Source organism: Cupressus sempervirens, chromosome 11 (genome assembly GCF_028749045.1).
Source record: "Cupressus sempervirens isolate cs-2001-9-10 chromosome 11, ASM2874904v1, whole genome shotgun sequence".
In the NCBI taxonomy this organism is placed as follows: domain Eukaryota; kingdom Viridiplantae; phylum Streptophyta; class Pinopsida; order Cupressales; family Cupressaceae; genus Cupressus; species Cupressus sempervirens.
The window spans coordinates 683,088,305-683,111,481 of NC_143128.1; the positions used below are offsets into that span (position 1 = coordinate 683,088,305).

At 33.3% G+C, this 23,177-nt stretch overlaps 1 pseudogene; it reads left to right on the forward strand.

Annotated features, from left to right (window-relative positions):
• Positions 1-20,231, forward strand: part of LOC149531556 (protein DETOXIFICATION 27-like) — a 46,824-nt pseudogene extending 26,593 nt beyond the window's left edge.
• Positions 20,232-23,177: the final 2,946 nt, after the last annotated feature.

The following is a 23,177-nucleotide window of genomic DNA, read 5'->3' on the forward strand; positions in this document are numbered from 1 at the left end:
TGATAAGTTGATAGGTTTCCAAGGCACTGAAAGCCACAACAATGCCTAGGAGCAGATAAATGATGGTTGATTTGGGATGTCTGATATGTTTTGGGTTGATTAGGATTGATTTTGAGTGATTTTAGGTTAATTTGGGGTGATTTCAAGTTGATTTGATATGATTTTGAGTTGATATGAAATTGATGTGAAAGGGGATACAAATGACAAAATATGGTCAATCTGGCCAAAAGATCAAAGTTAGTAGAATGAGAAAATGGGATAAATTAGTATGAAGAAGTGATGAAATCATAGATGTGAACCATTTTTGAGTGTCTACAATACTATAGGCATCATATACACTTTTATCAAAATTACAATCTCTCCCAACAAACAAATAAGAAAAAACCAAGATCCAATAAACAAACAAGTTGATAATTAGCTTTAAGAATGAAGATGAATCACTTAATCAAGCCTTTCTTAAGAAATCACAACTACTAAAATGTCCTGCCCTAAATAAATGATAGACAGAAAATAAATTCATAGTAACCAATTTTATTAAAAAATTGCTGCTAGCTAAACCATAGTTGATGATTAAACAAAAAATCAAATTGTTCAGAAAGAACCTACATAATATATATTAGAGATGACTTGAAAAAATACCAAAAACAATTCATCAAGCCATTGAGAGCTATCATATCAATAAAATAAAAAGATGAAGATAAACTCTAGTACGTATGATAGGTAAATGAGTAAAAAATCCACCCAACAAAAAAAAATGCATGATTAGCACATTACAAATATAGCAAAACAAGGTTTTACTAGTTGTAGTGGGCATAGATGAGGGTGTTTGTATGGAACTTGTTGTTGACAATGCATAAGGTAATACTGGACTGCCGACTAAAGGAGGTGTCTACACTTTATCATGAGCTACAGAATAAAATATTGTTAAAAAAGACATTTGCAATGGATAAAGATCAAATGGGATACTAGCCAGAAGCTTCCTCAAAAAAAAAATTAAGTGTTATAATAGTGATGAAAACAAATAAAGAAAGAGTTACTTGCATGAAAGTTTTGTGCTACAACCCTCACCATGTTCACCATGTGATGTCACAACTGTCACATATTTCTATACAAGAACACATAAAATTAGAGATCATGATCCACAAGATACTATAAAATATTAACATCTATTGAACTTCTATTATTGCTTTAGTTGAATTATTGCTCTTTCTTGCTTGTGTCACCCTCAATGATAATGTCAAAAATTTCATCAGTTTATATTTGTTTGAGTTTTTGGGCCATGAAAATAGGATCAGCACTAAGGGTGATTTCATGTAGAAATGACACTTGTATTTCAAATCATATTTGATCAACTATCATTCTAGCTTTTTCCTATCATTTGTCACATCAAATATCAGTAAAGTTTCATCAAAATAAGTCCAAAGCCATAAAGAAAAGAACATAATAATATGAAATTTGTTTCTATATTAACATTAAAAATTACAATAATTAATGTTTACCTCCGTTGAATGTGTGTGAGATGGTGCATCCATGTCGCCTTCTAAAAAATATTAGTAAGTCTTAGAAATCAGCAGCGAAATTAAAGTAATAGACTTACCAAAAAAAATATTAATAATAAAGTAGATTGTATATGTAAATAATTTGTCTTAATTTAGCCAAAATTTTGGTGTAACTAATGTGTATATCTAAAAAAATATTTGACATGTTCTATTTAATGTTTATATCTACACATATGGTTTAAAAAAAAAACTTTGGTCATACATGACCCCATCATAGTTGACATTGATCTGACCTAGACATTTCATTGATCATCATGATCTTCATCCATGTCGTCATCATCATCATCATCATCATCATCATCATCACCATCATCGTACTTGTCACTTTGATCATCATCATCATCACCACCACCATCTTCATCACCATCATCATCATCTTCATCACCATCATCATCATGACCATCATCACCATGATCATCACCATCTTCATCACCATGATCATGATCATCATTAGCATCATCATCGTCATTATCACCATTAGCATCAGCATGACCAAAATCATCACCATCTTCTTCTTCTTCATCACTAGGTAACTATCATTCCTAATAATCATTTACTTCACCTTATGCTTCTTCAATATCTTCTTCTTCCATCACATTATAATTTATTGACCTTCTTCTTGGGTCACGTCTAATAAAAAATGACCAACTTGGTTTGTGTGAAACACCAAAGTAGAAAACTTGCTCACATTGGCTTGGAAGAACATAAGGCTTATCTCTGACTAGCTCAAATGACCTTGTATTATTCATAGTAAATCCACTATCATGTTCAATAACAGTCCTATTAGGATCATTTTGATTCAGCTATAGCCTATACTATTTGACAAAAAAGAGAACTATTTTGAATGAATTAAAGTCATAGTCAAGTATATCATCCAAAATGCCATTGTATTAATTTTAAGATTGTTGAGGATGTATGTTAGTTCTAGAAAAAATATAGGTGACCATGAAGAAAACACTTATCCCAAAATCACATGTTTTCTTCATTTCATCTGACTTTTTTATGTGAAATTTATAGCCATGGTAGTACATGGATTTGTGGTGTTTGACCTGTAATTATTCAAATATGTCAACATTATTTACATCGATCTGTGAATTGATATTAAAGTTATGTCTCATGATTAGTAATATTATGTGTACCTTTGTATCTCTTAAGCCATATACTAGATCAAGTACCATTGGCGTAACATTGGTATCTCCATTATAATGAGCTTCTTTAACCAACAATGCAACACCATCCCATGTTAATGAGAGACCATTTTCTTGAGACTATTCAATCCATACTATCATCCAATCAAGATTGTTTGCAATATACAAATGTATTTCATCCCACTCATGACCAACTATAAAGAAGACAATTACACTAGTTATAAATAACTTATATATTGATGATGGATAAGAATTATTAAACTATATAAAAAAATAACTTATAATTACCTCTAACTCTCCTCAATCTACCTTTCCCTGTCAAGTACTCCCCTTCAAATTTGTCATTATATTTGAGATCCTAAATGCAATCTACATGGATATTTGCTACAAACATTGGAAGATATTCACTAATTTACACCATGGACTAGTATACCATATATCCCTCTACCATAGAACCCTCAAGATGTGCTCTTTGCAAACTAAACCCTTCATAAATTTCAAGTGCCTCTCAACAATCCACATTGACCTAGTTTGTATAGGTCCACACAATTCGATCTCCTTAACTTGATGTATGAGGTAGTGTTCTTGAGCATTGAAAAAAGTTGGAGGTAAACACTTTTCCATTTCACACATAAGTTGTGGAATGTTTTTCTTCCAATATTTTACATCTTTTTTGTTAATTTTTTTAGATGATAACCACCTAAAAGAGATTCAACATGCAAAATCACATAAACAAGATTTTAAATAAAATTATACGATAGATTTCAGATACAAAGCTAAAAATCTAAGAAAAACACTTCTAACCTCATGTATTTTCCAAGATCATATATAACTTGTTTAATACTGTTCTCAAACTAGTGTGGAAGGGATAAAGGTAGAACATATTGTAATCATTAAAAAATGATCATTTCAATATATTATTAAATAATTCAATAGGTAGTACATTAAATTTTACAAATATACTGTAAATAGAGAACATGACTTACCTTGACTAAGGTATGCCAATCATGTGTTTTCAACCCTGCCCCAAAATCAACTTTCTTTGATAGAAGATTGCTTATATTTGTAAAAAATCCTATTAAATTTTTTTCTTTTTTTATGACTTCTTTTAATGCATCACTTTGTTGCTTCATTAATATCTAAGGAAGGGCACTTGTATTTATGTGGTCTCCATTGCTATTTGTTTCAATGAAATCTTTTAGTGCATGATTGGATTCATGAATGTTAGTACAAATTTTGGCAATTTTTTTCTCTATCATGCCTTCCATCCAACATTTTTCATAGTGTCTCTGTTACATTCTTTCCAATATGCATAGCATCAAACAACTGCATGATTGAAAGATCCTTGTAGTAAGGTAACCTACTAAATTGAGTAGGATAACTTTTCATTCTTCTAGGAAGTTAGTCATTGATGCCTTGATGACCTTCATGAGCATAAATTACAGCATTATTAAATATAAGCCAATATCAAAATACAAATTTTAAGCTTTGGATGACAAATTGGACATTACCTCAATGATTTAGTCAATCGTATTCTAACTTCATAAGATGAGGTATCATTCTTTGTGGCCTTGATGATGTCTCTTCTTTCCAATTAAAAAGATGTTTTTAAGAAATTCGATACCTATTATTATTGTGGAGAAAGTTCCTAAACTCATCGAACAACTACTTTCCTAAACTTCTTGAATGACAAGATTTCATCTTCAGACCATAATTTGGACATGCACATATTCCTTTTATCTAAAGACCTAAAAGATCATGTACAATTAGATCATTTACAACTATCATGCATAACTTAAGCATAAAATAGTGATGTGTAAGCACTATAATAGACCAAAAATATGTGATCTAAACAATATGACATACTACAAAAATGAGTTAGCCCAGGGGCATTATGTATTATCCATACAAGCATTGCATGAAATTAAAATTGTTGGTGTCCTATTGGTCTATAGATGTCATACATAGTGACACCATTCCATAACTTCAACAACTCATCAATTAGGAGGTCAATATACACATTCATATCTTTAACTTACTACATACTTAGTAATTAAATGAATATTAACATTACATAATTATTATGACCATTTTCATGCACTATTTATAAATTAATTTAGATAACTATAAAATGAAAAAATACCTAACACAAGCATTGACAACATTGTGTGCTACCTCTTTATGGACATCCAAGGAGGAATGCTATTTATAATAACAAAAATAGGCCACACTGAGTAAACATATCTCATATCTCCATATGGATTGACACCATCCACTGCCAATGAAAGCTTCAGATTATGAGGTTCTTCTTTAAAGTGTGACCATGTTTCTTCTATCTCTTTAAATGTAGAATCATCAATATACATTCACATAATGTCATCTTGACTTCTATTGCATGCATGATAATCCATAAATTATTCCAGGCTAATGGACCTGAATAATCATTGAAGATGTAGAATAATGGGAATGTACTGAAGAACCTTGTGGGGCACCTTTTTTGTTATTTGATCTAACCGATATCTACTAATATGACAATCAGGGCCTTCTATTGCAAATTTATGTTGTTTATGATATAGAATGTGATCATTAGGACATGCATGCATTGTCTGATACTTCATTCTAGTCTAATTCATAATGGTAGATAATTCTCAGTAAAAATGAGGCAAAATGTTTGATGGTGGTAACAAAAACTCATCTATCAACCTACAACAATAAATATGCATTGTTAATATAATGAATAGAAATTGTATGCTAACATTGAAGATGAAAAAAATGACATACCTTAGCATACATGACATTGCTAAATTGGATAAACCATTCATAACCTTTAAGTTCACCAAAAACACTATAGCTAAGAGTAGAGTTGTTTGGGAGCCTTCATATAAGGGCTCCTATGCCTTCTCAAGTAAAGGTATATCAAGACCATCTTCATCATCATTATCAGATTTGCTAGTACCATCATTGTGAGACTCTTCATCACCTGCTCCAATACCATCTTCTTCAATCATGTCCTCTAGCACATTATCATCTTCTTCCATGGGAGTGTTATCCTTAGCTTAGATATTCACACCTCTATGTTCCTCTAGTAGGAAATCCACATTCAATAATGGATGAAAATCATGGTCCCCTTCAACGTGATTGTGGTGCCTACAATGACTCTGAGCTGTTGTGATTAGAATTCTTTGATTTATTAAGCCCTTACACTTTTTGCAAGGACAATAACATTTATCAAATTTTCTTCAAAATTGAGACCACAATGCAACCATTGTCTCATTATTTTTTTCTGGCTTCATATTTTCAAGTGTTGTCTTTCTTCATAGGAAAATATATCTACAAATAAATTGGACATGTTCTACTTAATGTTTATATCTGCACATATGGAAATTGTTGATTAATGTTTTTAAATGTAACTAAAATGATCCTATAATTTCTAGAAGGCCTAGATGTTTGAAAAATGTGGAGTTATAGACAAAGTATCTTAATTATTTGCAAAATGCCTCAAAGAGATTTCACAAGGTGAAAGTTAATTAGGTACTATCAACACATGCCTTGACTAATCCTAATAGCAATGGTTAACATGATTAATGCATCAACTAATGAAGATGACTAAAAGATCAAAACATATTAATGTATAGCAATGTTTTTCTTAAGGAAATATATGCTCTTTAGTAAGATATAAAAGGAAATATGAATTATATGTGATCTATGTGTGCTCTAGGTAGATGGGCATTACCTTTCAAAAATCATTCAACAAGGGCATCATATTTTCATCAATTTATTAAGAGGTTTGTACAGTTTAAGACTAGAGTAAGAGATAGTTATCATTATCCTAAGGACTTCAGACTAAGTGTAATTAGACATTTCATTGTCTATGGTTTTACTAATTTCTCATAAAAATAAATAGATTCTTGAAAGATGGCTTCTTGAAATAGGTTCCTATTTCAAGAACCCATCTCATTTCAAGAACACATCTCTTAAGAATCTATTCATTCTTTCAATTTCAAGAGTCCCTTGATTCTTTCCATTTCAAGAATCCATTCAATTTTTTCATTTCAAAAACTCATCTCTCAAGAATCCATTCTGTTAACCTGATAATGGTTTTTCACAATTGAGTGCCAATAAACTTAACCACTTTCTATATTGGAGCCAAGTACACCATGTATGTCAAACCACAACATGAGCCAAGTTAGGAAAGACTTTAGGTGCCGAGTGATCTTTAGGTACTGAGTAGCCTTTAGGTGTCCAGTGAAGTTCAAGTGCCGAATGACTTTAGGTGTCAAGCATGATACAAGTGCTGAGTTATAGATGATGTGGAGCGGTATAGAAATGCAATAGGAGTCGAGTAAGCTAGTTTGCTATTAGTGCCGAGCATATAAAATCAGCAAATGTTGAGTAACACAGAATGTACATATGAGTTTGTAACTTCATTGATTCATATGTAAACTATTTTTATGGCTAACATATGACAAATCTTGAAGGATTAAATAATAAGATCGAATATTTTTTATTTTCTATGCAATCTACATACATCCAATAAGAAAAATGGAGAAGGCATGCAACCAATAAGAAAAGTGCAAGGAATGAGCGGGAAACAAAGATTCAATATGGATGGTAGATCCATAACTAACCTTAAGTCTTCAAATGTCTTCATAAGGAAGATGAAATCTCATTAGAAAGAGAAGTGGATGTACAAGGGTGTGGAAGGAACACTATTTCAAAGTAAAGAGTATTAGATCTTAGAGGATCAAGATTAGAGAAAGCAGATCAAGTGCCTATATTCAGAAAATGAAGGATTGCAAGCTATTAGGTTTATTGTACCTAATACTCTCTAGAAATTGTATTAGAATGAAAAACCCTATGTTGATAGGTTAGCTTAACAACTATTTTGTAGATCCTTTAAATAGGTGATTAAATCCTTTAATAGGGTAACACTTCATGTAAAGTGTTTGTAAATCCTTTAATCAGGTCACTATTGATACAGTGTAAAGCCTTTAACAGGACAAACCATTAGAAGTGGTTAAATATTATTACTACAGTGATTTTGTGGGTATCATCCCAACCCCAATTTTACCTTCTTATTTCTGGAGGGTTTTTGGGTTACCAAAATCTCAAGTCTTATGTGGTGATGCTTATGTGTTTTTTATAACTGTCTGATATGTTCATATGCATGCAATCTACTTTTAGTTTAAAAAAATTTAATGGTTAAAATATAGTACTTTTGATTCACCCCCCCCCCCTCAGAAGCATTCTTCCTATTTGAATATTCCAACAATTGGTATTAGAGGAAGGTTCTCACAAGAAAAAGTCTAACAACTTGGAGAAAAAGATATAAAGATGGAAGTCTTCAAACTTGAGAAGATTATTGACAATCAAGTGATTGATGTGCAACTGGCTCTACACAAAGTAGAGGAAGCAAGGGAGGAATTGAGAAAATCCTTGGAGAAAAGGAAGGATATAGCCATAACTGAAAATGATATAAACTACAAGGAGATTGATACCACATAACTGTGTGCCAATGGAGACACCAAAGATTTTGATGTGACAATAGCAAAACTAATGGAGAAAAACAAAGTTCAAGCAGAAGAGATAAGATCTCTCAAGATGTAACATGAATCACAAGCCATAATGTTATGTAAAATCACTAAACAAAAGAAAAGAGCAGTTGAGGACAAAGTCATAATGGGAAATGATTAAAAAAATCTTGCAAATAGACTTGAAGAAAAATATACTAAATTAACAATGATCTCAAACATGCAGATGGATACACTTGCCCAAATGATGAACCTTCATCCTGAACTCAATATGAAAGATATTGAGATCTCTACTTTGAAAATGCAGAATGAACAACTGAAGAATGAATTAAACAAAGAAAAAGAGGTAGCAGAGAATCTCAAAAAGTCAAGTGAAGCGATCAATTATTTTGAACAGTTGCTGAAATCCCCAAAATCTGCCCATGATACATTAGGACTTGGATACAACAGCACTAAAGTTGGAGAATCATCAAAGAGAGTTGAGCAAAGAAGTGACAAAGGTAAGGATTCTAAAACCACTTGTCATTATTGTAATAAAAAGGGACATACTGCTAATATTTGCAAGAGTAGGAGATTCAATCAAACAAATACACCCAAGAGCAAGAGTTACTGTCACAAGTGCAACATGCAAGGACATATAACACAAGATTGCAGATCTAATGCCACAAGGACTCAAAGATTTGATGGACATTGTCATAATTGCAAGAAGTATGGACATAGAGCATTTTAATTCATATCAAAGCCTATGTGGACTTCAAATCAACTAGCAAAATCAAAAGGAAATGAAAGTCACTATCATTGGAATTACAACAACAGGTATAGCTGTTATTATTGTCAGGAATATGGACATACACCCTAGAATTGCATAAGAACACATTTCAAGAAAAACTATAAAAGATGGTTGAGCCAAACTACATGTTTTAGTTGTTTGAAAACTAGTCATACCAGAAGAAACTATCTTACAAGGTCAAAGGCACCCAAGACTGAAGAAAATATGAGAAAAGAAAATATTGATGTCGAAAAGATAATCGGGAAAATGAATAAGACTTAGAAAAAGAAAGATGAGTGCAACACATCAAGTAGAGGGATCACTTCACCCAATGGGTCAAGTGATCACACTTCATCAAACTAAGCATGAGAAGTACATGGGACTGATAAACAAAGTTATATCAGACATAAGTCCCAAGACAAAGAAGCAATGCAAAGTATAAATCTACATGAGACAAGATGTCAAGACAAAATCTAAATGATGTCTCCAAGATGTCTTTGGATGCCAAGCTAAACTCCAACACATGTCGAGTTCCTAATAGTGACCGAGTTGATAACTGATGCCGAGTTGGTTAACTCCAATGCAAGTCAAGTAAAGTGGAAGTGTAGTACAAGCCGAGTAATGTTAAAATCCATCAAAAGCCAAGTTGGAAGTTGAGCATTTAATGCAATAAAAATAGGGTATATTATCATGATTCCAATTAGTTTTCCTCATCGCGATCAAGAAGAAAAGAAAAGAAAGAGAGCAGAGCAACTTCATAGTAGAGAATCCAACATTTCAAGTAGATTACAACATCTCTCAATGCATTTTCATCGATCTTGAGGTATTTTCATTTGTGTCAAGCTATGCAATTTCATATTTCATAAAAAGGAAACCCTAGTTTGCATAAATGGCATCAAGTTCCCAGAAAACCGAGGAGAAAGAGTCATTTGGAGTTCAGTTAGTGTCAAATGAGGTCAAGGAACTTGAGTTTCATTCCATCCCTAAAGTTGCATACAAAAATGACCCAGCTGGAGCTCTCTCCCAAATAACCCCAAAAGTTGTAATGGTTCAAGACGTGAGAAGATGCTACAATTGTAAGATAGGAGCCCTAGGAGATATGGAAATAAGGCAATCCTATGAAAAATTGTGCATAGATGGAGTCTTAAAAGATGAATTCAAAATTTTTGAAAGAAAGGGTTTGACTCGAGTTTTGAGCTTTCCCACCCTATTCAAGATAGAATGGGTTAAACTTGTGTTAAGCAGAATTCATGGTGGAAGTCTTTGGTTGGAAGATATTCCCATCAAATTAACAAAAGCAATCTTACCTAGGGTAACTGGGTATCCTACCCTAGATCAGTTCAAAACCTTGAGAAGTGAATCAAAGGAGGTTATTGCAAAGAATACTGGTGCTCAGTGGAATAAAAGAGGAATGGCAATTCATACCATCCAAGATCCTCTAGTTGAGTTTTCTGTTAGAGTCATAGCCCATAAGTTCTATCAATCCAGTAGACTCAACAGTGTGCCATGTATTCCAGTAGATGTAGGTTACAAATTGGTGAAAAAGGATCATACTTATGATCTTGCAGAACTGCAACTACAACAAATTACTAAAAACCTAGCTGCCATAAGAAGGACAAAGGGTGCTCAATGCAAATTTGGAACAATTCTAGTTTGTATATTCTTTTATGTTCAGAATGAATTTTCCTCTTTTGGAAAAGTTACATGGAGGAATGATAAGACTATCATTGCCCAAATCAATGAATATATAGAACAGATGGGAGAAAATTTTGATACACTGATGACAAGTTATTTTGAGGACTTCAAGAAATCCATGAAGCAAAGATCAAGAATACCAGTTTCCTTAGTGGAAAAACATGCTAATGATTTGTGCTTCTTAGTTGACATTGATTTTACCTATATTCAAGTAGTAATTCCAAAGGTGAGATGGCTAAGGCCATTTGGATATGAAATCAATATAGATGAAGCTTCTACAACAATAACTACATTATTGGTAGAAGAGACAGATAAAAGTGCTCCACACTTTGGTACTTATGATTTGGTAAGATCAAAGATAAATATGGAGCTAAAGACTGCCTCCACATTAAAGAAGAAAGACAAATTGTTGAAGAAGATTAAAAGGAAATTTGGTAAAGTAATTGAGGCTGAAGCAGAAGAAGATGAAGATGACAATGATGATGATGAAGATGAACAAGAACAAGGCCCAATGGAATTGACCGAAGGCCTAGGTGAAGACAAGGAGGAAGGTACAGAGGAAGAAGAAGCCAAGGAAGCACCAATTGAAGTTGAGTCAAAGAAAAGGAAGGCAACAAAATAGCCTCCAGCTCAGCAAAAACCAAAGAAATCTACTATGCCATCACCTCAAAAGCCAACAACTCAAGCTCCAACAAGGGCCTCCACTAAAAAGGCTACAGAGGAAGCTACAAAGAAGAAACCAATCAAGGAAACACAGGAAGAGCTGAGGAAAAGAAGAAGATATGTGGATCAACCTGATACTGAAGAAGAAGATCAATCTAAAAAGGTAAGCCATTTTTCAGTTCATACTTTACGTAAAAAGATTGGAAATGGTGATTTAAGAAACTTAAATAAAGTTGATTTCAATAAGTTTACTAAAGAAGAACATAATAGGATAGAGGAAATAGTTTATGGAATGATGGCACAGTTCAAGTACACTCCTCTTGAACTAGATGGACAATTGCCAAAAGAACTGTCTAAAATTGTGGAAGATAGATGGCATTTTTGTTTGAAAATTGAGAAGGAGATGAGGGAATCAACCCTAGCAAGCATATTGCCTAATTTGACTAAGGAAAAAATAAAGAAAGCAGTTAGAAGGCATAATACTAGGTTTACACCTAAGTACAGGGATTCTTTATTCTCCAAAACAAGATGGAAGAAATTGTTCAAAGAACAATGAAATCATGGAAAAACTTGTTCAAAAAGATTGAAGATTTTCTTGAAGAAGAATACAAGGAAGAAGTAGCTACTCCACTAGAAGAGAGAAGAAAAAGGAGAGAAGAGAAGATAGTAGTAGAGAAGGGAGAAGAAGAAAAGAAAGAAGAAGAAAATAAAGAAGAAGAAGAAAAGAAAGAAGAAGAAGAACATAAAGAAGAAGAAGAGAAGAAGGAAGAAGAAAAGAAAGATGGAGAGGAGGAAGAGACACAAGAACAAGATGTAATGGCAATAGTTGAGCAAGAGCAACAACTAGACCAGAGTGTGCAAGACACACAATTACCACCCTCTAGCCCTCCTCATGTACCCATCACACTTGTAGAAACTATAATTATAAAAGATGTTCTTGACACTTCTGGTCAGAACATCAATCTATTAACTGCAGAAGACCTCAAAAGAATCCTTGACCAATCTACATAGCAAGCAAGATTGTGTATAGATCTAGTATTGGTCAGCATGGATGAATTACAAAAACTAGTAGAAAGCATAGTTAAAGAAAAGGTGAATCCACAAGAACCACATTCCATCATCTCTATAGCTATTTTTTTCATTTCAAGAACTCATCTCTCAAGAATCCATTCTGTTAACCTGATAATGGTTTTTGACAATTGAATGCCAATACACTTAACCACTTTCTATATTAGAGCCAAGTACACCATGTATGCCAAGCCACAACATGAGCCGAGTCAAGAAAGACTTCAGGTGTCGAGTGATCTTTAGGTGCCGAGTAGCCTTCAGGTGCCGAATGACTTTAGGTGTTGAGTATGATACAAGTGCCAAGTGATATTTAAGTGTCGAGTTAAAGATGATGTCGAGCAGTACAAAAATGCAACAGGAGCCGAGTAAGCCAGTTTTTTATTAGTGTCAAGCATCTAAAATCAGCAAGTGTAACATAGAATGTACATATGAGTTTGTAACTTCATTGATTCATATGTAAACTGTTTTCATGGCTGACATATGACGAATCTTGAAGGATTAAATAATAAGATCAAATATTTTGTATTTTTTATGCAATCTACATACAACCAATAAGAAAAATGGAGAAGGCATGCAACCAATAAGAAAAGTGCAAGGAATGAGCGAGAAGCAAAGATTCAATATGGATCGTAGATCCATACCTAACCCTAAGTCTTCAAATGTCTTTATAAGGAAGACAAAATCTGATTAGAAAGAGAAGTGGATGTACAAGGGTGTGGAAGGAACACTATTTCAGAGTAAAGAGTATTAGATCTCAGAGGATCAAGATTAGAGAAAGCAGATCAAGTGCCTGTATTCAGCAAATGAAGGATTGCAAGTTATCAGGTTTATTGTACCTAATACTCTCTAGCAATTGTATTAGAATGAAAAACCCTATGTTGATAGGTTAGCTTAACAACTATTTTGTAGATCCTTTAAATCCTATTTTGTAGGTGATTAAATCCTTTAACAGGGTAACACTTCATGTAAAGTGTTTGTAAATCCTTTAATCAGGTCACTATTGATACAGTGTAAAGCCTTAAACATGGAAAGCCTTTAATACGACAGACCATTAGAAGTGGTTAAATATTATTACTGCAGTGATTTTGTGGGTATCATCCCCACCCCAGTTTTACCTTCTTATTTCTAGATGGTTTCTGGGTTACCAAAATCTCAAGTGTTATGTGGTGATGCTTATGTGTTTTTCATAACTGTCTGATATGTTCATATGCATGCAATCTACTTTCAGTTAAAAAATTTTAATGGTTAAAATACAATACTTCTAATTCACCCCCCCCCCCCCCCCCCCCCCCCCCCCCACTTAGAAGCATTCTTCCTATTTGAATATTCCAACACATTCATTTTCATGAAAAATAGCTTTTTGAGACTACTACTCATGAAACATGGGTTTTCAAATTTTTGAATTTTTATTTGAAGGACAACATAGTTGAACCTTGAAAACAATATCACAATAATGGAAGTTTTCAGTTACTCAAATGGAGCCTAATAATTTCTTTATATAAGAAACTAATGTAGTGTTCCTTTTCACTTTTTGTATTTAAGAATCTATTGGAGTTTTTCTTTTCACTTTGTAGCAATCAATATGTAGCACCTCATAATTATTTATCCATCCTAGGAGGAGTGCTAGTCCATCACAGGTCTAGACATTGGCTCAAGCTAGTAGACCATCTATATGCTTGAGAGCATAAGGTGGTCTATAACAATCCTCCCTAGCTAAGAGGGAGTGTTAATGTTATAGCTTCAGTTGGATTGAATTGGCCTAGTCATAATCCTTCTTTAGTTAATCATCAATCTCTCTCTCTCTCTCTCTCTCTCTCTCTCTCTCTCTCTCTCTCTCTCTCTCTCTCTCTCTATATATATATATATATATATATATATATATATATATATATATATATATATATATATATATATATATAATTCTCTAATGATTATTAACTTAAGAATTTTCATAGAGACATCTCCTCTATTTATATTTATATACATTCAAAATCTACACTTGGAACACATAGAAAGATTGGGAAGCGTTATTACATTTGTAGTGATCCTATACCTTTAACAATTTATGTTTTTGGAAGGACTAGTTTTTCAATCTCAATATATAAAATCAAGCTAATCATTTTTTTGACTTAGTGTGAAAGTTGAATAGTTTTTTTTTGTTATGCACCTATTCAAGACAAGCTTGCATAGGGATGGGGTACTAGTATAGGTATGGCTATGTTTTAAAATAGGGGATGGGGGTACTTGGGAATATAATTTTTTTTAATATAATTTAATATTTGTAGATAATCAGAAAATATGAGACCCAACAATGGTTTTTCAAAACAAGAACCATGATAAAGTTTGCAGACCTAATGTTTTATTTTTCAGTTTCAGCTTGCAATACGTTTTTAATAATAATAATATAATATAAACTAAATGCTTAGATGTATAACAAAGAAGGTAGACTTTAAACACGAACAAGAAGATCATAAGTCATATGACAATAACATATTGAAAATGATAAACGTCTAACTTGAATAGTGATAAAGTATACTATTTATCGATATTGTATCAAAGTTTTGAACTAATTACATATTGAATTAAGCTTGATAAACAACAAGCTGATACATAGATAAAAAACTAAAACATAAATCAAAATTCATAATCAAGGTCCTGAGCTATGATGCTCTCCACGGAGTACCCAGTACTTAGATATATGGGAACGCATCATAGGGGTGTGGGTATGCATACCCATGCAACCTTGGTTCAAGATATTTGAGGATTGGCATGACTATTTTCTATTGAGTTAATAATATTATGGAGTCTTTATTTTTCTTTTCTTTTCTTTATAAATTTTTTATAGGGTTTAAGAAAATATTAATATTTTTGAATACGTCATGTTTCTTAGTGTTGTCTTATGTTTATTTCATTATTACAGTAGTAGCAAGTGTTTTGTTCCTCGACATTTCATCCTACTTGATGATGTTGGTCCATTCCATGTATAATTTGCAAGATCAAAGGAACATCTTAAGGGTGGTGTCTCTTGGATATACCATTGGTTGTGCACCAGTTAAATCAAATCAGCATTTCTCAATCTTGTATTTGGATCAATCCAAATATTTTCTTTTTAGTACTATTTTTCTTTTCTTTTCCTCCACTTTCTAATCCCTCAAATTGCTACACCTACATCTATGATTGCATTTCTTAAGTTGGGGTGGCTATACTCATTATTTCAAGAACTTGTAAACTAGATTATAATCTATAACAAAATACCTCAGATGTTTTCTCATAATTTGGAAAAGATTGTAATTGGGGGAAATTAATGTGGGTGCTTCAAAATGAACAAGAAATTAATTTTATGCTATTTGGGAAGTTTTAGTAATAATATTTACCAATTGGCTATAATGTTCTTTTTATGTAAAAATATTTTCTATTGAAAATAAAGTGGCTCAAATTTTCACAAACAATATTTCTTTCCTTTAGGAAATTGCAATTTTTTGTATTCCATCATATTAAACCTAGAACTGGAAACATAATTCTACATTATGATCAAATACTATAATGTAAGACTTTGATATTGAAAAGATTCACCAAGATTTTTGAACTTCCTATGAATTTTTGAAAATTATCCCTAGCACTAGTGATTGAGTTTTTTAACAAGCATTAAAACTTGAGTTTTTCATTGTTTAACATAATATAATCTATCTAGATATACTTTTGTAATTATTTAGGCCTCCAATGTTTATATGAATCTGACTGTAGAATACAACTACCATATTGACTTCCATGCTACTCCAAATTTGATAGATACTGAAGGGTTTCAAAAGTAAGTGTACCATGCAATGTACTTAATAGCCTCCCACAGTTGTTGATGCTACTTGTCTCTAAGGATTACTTTAGATGGAAATAAGCATTGCATCTATTTTTCATTTAGATCAAAATTGAATGCTATGTTGGGTGCTTCCTATTAAAAAAATGATAGGGCAACTTTTGAGTATTCAAGGTTGTGGTTGTGACAGTTTTATTTTCATTCTCCTTTCAGGTATGTTATGACTGGTCAATTAACTCAAAAGAGTGATGTATATATTTTTGGGGTGGTTCTACTTGACCTTTTGATAGGAAGAAAACCAATGGACCATACAATGTCCAGGGGATAGCAAAGCCTTGTTACTTGGGTTAGTGTTATATTTTGGTTCCAAGTTTCCTCTTGGATAGGAAAAATAATCAAAACTTTTCTTAAGTAAGAATTCATATTGTGGAGAAGATATATTTCATCTTTTCTTCTTTCATTTTCAAAAATTACAAAACACTATCAATGGTGATACATTGCAATGATTCTATAGATAATGTATTCTGAAATTTCTCTTCCCTACTATAGTAAATCATTAACATACTTAATTCATCACATTGATGGCTTGTTGAGTATAGATAGTGGTTCCATTATGTATAGTTTTATTTCACTTTTATGCAGTTGGGGATAACGATATATAATATATTCTATGATTTTGCCATGCATATAGGCAACTCCAAGGTTGAGTGAAGACAAAGTAAAGTAGTGTGTTGACCCAAAGTTGAAGGGTTAGCATTCTCCCAAGGTTTTTGCTAAGGTGTGGAGCTTTTAATCTCATTCCTATTTGATAGATTTTTTATGAAGTTATTGAAGTTGAACACCAAGGTGTAGTAGTGGATAATCTGTCCACTTGAGGCATACATTTTATGCTTTAAAACATTTAAGTATGGAGAATGAAAGGTGATTCAATCACCAATTTGGCTCAAAAATGTGGAGAATTAGAAGATTGAGGAAGCCCTAGATTATAAGGGTTTGAGGGACAATTTGGGGATTTCTAAGTTGTAGAGTGTTGGAGTCTAATTCCTTTTGGGATTAAGCATTTCAAGACATAAGAAGACACTATCCAAGAGTTGGCGTTGATAGAAAATCGTCGACAAGTACTTCCTTTGTAAATTGGGTCATTTTATATTGGAAATATTCAGGATATGACAGGTTACTGAGAGGGGTGGGGTGAATCAGTAAACTCAAAACTTTTTATTATTTTACCATACATCCAACTATGCTACTGCATGCATAAATTTTGAAACATAAAACAATCATTACACAAGTGAGCACAATATTTGGTGACCAAGAAACCTTCCAAATAGAAAGTAAAACTTGGGTGTGGGTGATACCCAAAAAGCTTCAATACTATAGTATAAAGTTGGTTGGTTAAGGCTTACATTGACCACTTCTAGTGATCTACCCTATTAAGAGCACAAAGGATAGCTAGGTCCACCTTGTTAGAGGATTTGTAAAGATACAATGAAGTATGCACTCTGTTAGGAGATTTGTACAAAGACTGTTAAGTCTACCTTGTTAGAGGATTTCAAAATCTAATTCACCTGTTAGGGTGAAGTAGTGGATATACTTGCAACTAATTTCTCATAAGATCCCTTATGCACTGATCACCTCATGTGATGGATGTAACTTTCTAGTCTATGAATTGACCTTTTTGTGTACCTTGAACTGGTGTTGATGATATTTCACATATACTTCACATTACTTCACAATTCCTTCTCATTCCATGCATCATACATTCATTCATACACACATTCTTGATATCTTACAATACATCTTACATATATACCTTTCAAACATACAAAATTACAAGGTTGGCCAAAATACAAGTAAATAAATACATTACAGAGTCGGCCCAATAGTAAATAACTTAGGTTCATTGAACTAACTCGGTGACCTTATGATACTCAACATCTACTACATTACTCGGCATTGTCATGCACTTGGTAGAAGTGAAGGCTTGGTCCATACTAATCACTCAATATAGTTCTGAACTTGGTAACCACTGCTGACTTAGTAGATGTAGTGTCACTCAGTAGATAATGTACACTGAGTTTACCTTGCTTCACTCAATAAACACTAAATCTTTCATTGCTTGGTTTGCACTAAATCTTCATGACACAAACTATCTACTTGGTAGACACTATGAAGCACAGTAGATACTAATAAACTCGGTAGACATTGTTGGATTTCACATTGTCTGTATTTACTCGATAGCCACTATCTGCTCAGTGTAAACTACTGAACTATGAATGATTACAAGGTAACCACTTGGATGCTTGGTAAGCATATAGAATTGAGTAAGTGTTGTCATTAATGATAAAAATAATCATAATGCCAACAATCTCCCCCTTTGACATTAGTGACAAAAACACTTATGAATCAAAACTGACATTCTGATTTACCAAAATTGATCTTTGTAAATATGCTATATACATATCTTACGTGTCTCACATATCTCCCCCATACATATGGCATGCATAGCTTTTATCTATACAATGTCTCTCTTATTCCTTATTCATCTCATATTCCCAATGTTAATAACCTTATCTCCCCCTGTCAACAATCTCATCTCCCCCTTTTTGACAATAATGCTAAAGAATGTATATATAATAAATTTAAATAGAGACACTAAAATGTGAGAGAAATTCCAAGTGTACCTTTACAATAAGAGACAATGTCTTATCCCAATTATCTTGCAAAATTTTGCAAGTGGAGAGAGCCACTTGAACTTTTGTATAAAGTTCAATCATATGATTTTTTATTGAAAAATTGATGTCATGAATCAATGTTTTTGAATAGGAAATATGTTTCTACATTTGATCCATGACTAGAAGAATCATATTTTGAATGTCAATCAGTGTAGACCAGATTCTGGCATCTTCTCTAAGTAACTCTACCTACATTTTGGACAAAAATTTCACCTTTGTGTGATGGGATGAGCTTGAACTATAGTCAAGCTACAACTTTTGAGTGCTAGCCTTCATTTCCACATCTAACTTATTTAATTTTTCTTTGATTTCCTTACTGTACTCAGTAATATCATAGAGCTTGCCAAAAAGTGATGTTACATTTGTGAACGCTTGCTCAAGATTGCTCAAAATTGAAGATAGTTCAACCTGCTTTATTACAATGTGTTGAACAATGTGCTCAAGCACCTTATTGTCAAATTTCTTTTTTTCCTTTTCAATGAGTTTCTCTTTCCTAGAGGTGTTCTCTTTAAACTTATTTACAGCCTCTTCTAATTGCAACAAAATGTGTTGAGATGAATCAACATCAACACCAATGGCTTTAGTAATTATGTTTTTAGCATTCTCTATTATGGTATATTCTCTATCTCTCTCTTCTATGAGTTGCTTTTGCCTTGCCTTCTGCTCTAGAAGCTGACTAACCATTCTCATCTCACTGGCTGAGGCATTATCCAAGTCTATCTTTGGAATAATAATTTTTGTATCCAAGTCTATGTCTTCATCAATTTTTTTTCCAATAAGCAAAATTTTTAGAGGAGTTTTTGGTTTTACTTCTATGCTTAATTCCTTGGATTTGGAATCAAAGTCAATAGTTGACATAGATGGACTAGCAAAGAAAACTTGAATAGATGCAACTAGAGGAAAACTAAGAGAAGTATTGACTATGCTCAAAATTGGTGTGCTTCCCAAAAATGATGTACAAACTAGTAGTGTACAGACTAGAATATTCACAATTGGAGTTGTAGAAAAAATTGTAGAAAGAACTGTAGAACTTACTGTACATGCAATAGAGGAGGTTGAAATAGCTGATGCTGCAGTGACTAATTGCTCAGGTGTTGACAAAGAAGGCTGCAACTCAGTAGATGAAGTAATTGTTACATCCATAGAGGATGCTTGGAGCTGTGGGGTGGCAGGAGTAGATGATTTTTTTTATGTGGTCAATCCTACTGAAACTATTTCCAACCCTAATGATGTGTCCGTCTTAGGTGGAGAGTGAGGAAGGGAAGCAATGACTTGTACTGCAATCTTCATTAGATCATCTTCTTCATCCTCTTCCTCCTTGTCTTCTTCTTCTACTTCTTCCTCTTTTTCTTCATCATCAGACCTTAGTGCCTAATCATCACTAGCACTTAGAGCATTCTCATCTCTTTCATCACTACTAGTACCACCATCATCCTCAATCACAACTAGATCATTAGTGGGCTTTTGTAGATGATAGATGTTCTTCCACATGTTTGTTGCATCTCTTACAACATGCTCAATATCCTTAATTAGAATTAAAAATGTGTGAAATCTAATCATCATTTTACCTTCATTGTTCTTCGTTGCTGCCTTTATTTCTACCTTAGTAAGACTTGGTAGAAGATTCTTCAAGGATTTCTCATTTATGTCCTTGGCTATTTGGGTGGCTAACTCCCACCTTGGTTGCAATCCTATAAATATCTTTTTGGAGATTTGAGGGGCAAGCTGGTTTGGGGAGCATTTCCATTTTCCCATCTTATTAAGTACCAGTTCCTCAATCTGCATCTTTTCTACATCAGTCCTTGTTTCAAAATTTAGAGCTTTAAAATTGTTGATGCTAGCTCCCTCTTCCATCTATTTTAATCTTTCTTGGAAGGTTAGTTGGGGCTTGTTAAATACTACTTCACCCTTATTCTTACCTTTGCCTCTTCTAGTGAAAATAGTTGTGCATGCCTTTGGGGGTTTTGTGATGATAACCCTTCCTTTCTTTTTGGTTGGCTCTACCTCTTTTTCTGATTCTTCCTCATCATTTTTTGGTTCCTACTCCTCTTCTTCATCCTCGCCTTTTCCTTTGGTAATCATTAAAGGCTTGGTAGCAGTTTTCAACTTAGCAACCTTCCTTTTACCTTTGTTGATTGCTTATGGAAGTTTGATCTCCAATTCTATTTTGGCTTTAGCCTCATCATAAGTTCCAAAAATTGGTTGCTTGGGATCTACTGGTTCATTTACCAATGCTTCAATAATATCTCTAGTTTCATCAATGTTTACTTCATAACGTAGAGGTTTTACCCATGCAACTCAGGCCCTGACTGCCTGAATATATACTCTATCATAGTCAACCATAAAACAAACATCATCTTTGTAATCTTCAACAAGTTTAGGAGGGATTCTAAACCTATTGTTCATCCTCTCCTTGAAATCTTCAAAATAGTTATCCATTATACTGTCAAAATTTACACCCATTTCTACTATAAACTCATTAATCTGATATAGAATGGGGACATCCTTTCTCCATACAACAGAACCTTTAAAGGGAAAGAATTTTCGTACATAGAAGAATAAACATTTCAATAATGATCCAAATTTATAGGGGTTGTTCTTTGATGATTTGATGTTGTCCATGTTCTTGTTCAGTTGCCTTAGTAATAGGGCAGACAAGTCATACTCAAAATTCTTCTTCACAACCTTAAATGCTAGGTCTATGGCCTCACACGGCACACTTTAAGCCTTTTTCATCCCACTCGGCTACAGTTTTCTTCTGAAGTTCATCCCAACCTAGGGTTTTTTTAGATTTGGCTTTGTTGAGTATGGGAAGGCCAGTAATCTTGTGAATTATCTTCTTAGTGATTAGTATGGGTTGTTCCAACCATAGCTAACCATTGTGAACATGGTTAAGAATATATCTAATCCATTTTATTTGGAAGCTTCTTGGCATATGGGAGATTTGGGTAAACCCTTTTGTCTCCTGATGTTTATTTTTGGATTTTAGAGAGCCACTAACACACATTTCTTCTAACACACTATCCATTTCTAAGGTTCCTATTTCTTGAATAGAACATTTGAAATGAGTTCAGATATCATTGATTAAAAGTAACTTTGGTGGAATTCGTGACTATGCACCATTAGGGTCGAGTGCCTCTGCCATTGCAAAAACCAACTTGAAGTTTGGTGCTTTCCATTCTACACCTTTGACCAACATTACTGATCCATGTTTCACCTTACTAGTGCTTGTGTTTTTAGAAGCTATTGTTGCTTGGTAAGTGATGGAAATCTTTGAACAAATTTGTTAATTGCAAATTTACTTGAAATCGCTTTGAAGTCACTCGAATGCACCTAGAAATCTTATTAGCTCTGAGGATACAATGAAACTGAAGTTGAATTTCACCCATTTTGATAAAAAAAATTCCATTAATGCTAGGTACCATATTGTCATAGTGCGTGAGAGACTATCATCCACTAACCTAACTCGACATGAGTATCAACTCGATAAACAAACAAAATTCTCTTTACTCTTGACCTCACTCGATAAGGTCTTTAACTACTTTTCTCATTAGAGTCTGATGCACTCAGTGAAAGATAACTTTTCTATGATCTCGGTGTATCTACAATACTAATTTGATCATTTATATTCCTTATATTTCTTGGAACTGCTTCACTTCCATGATTTCGAGCTTGCGTCTTCAGTGGATTTAGGAACCCATTGCTGCCTCATTTGTTTCCTTATGTTTTCAGCCCTTCCTTTCTTTTCATCTTCAATTATACCTATATTCATGCAGTTTTTAGCTATATGACCAAGTTCAGTGCATGTGTAGCACCTTATAGTAGTTTCCTTCTTCCTTAGGTGATGCCTTGCATAGTTTATACCAATGTGTCCATATTCTCCACAATAATGACATTTGCACCAGGTATTGTAGTCCCATCCAAATATTTCCTTTACAAGTTGTTCAGTTAGATTGAATGTTTTTGATCTACATTGGGATTCCTTGTGACCATGCTTTTGGCATTTGTGACAATTACCTTCAAATTTTGGTTTCTCTTTGCATTCATTGGCTTTGTGACCATGTTGATTGCAGTTATAGCACTTTCCATTAAATTTTATTTTTCTATTGCTCTAGCATTTGTTTGATGTGTGACCAATTTTTCCACAATGATTGCATGAGGGTTTTATATTCCTTTTTGCACCTTGCTTGGAAGATTCACC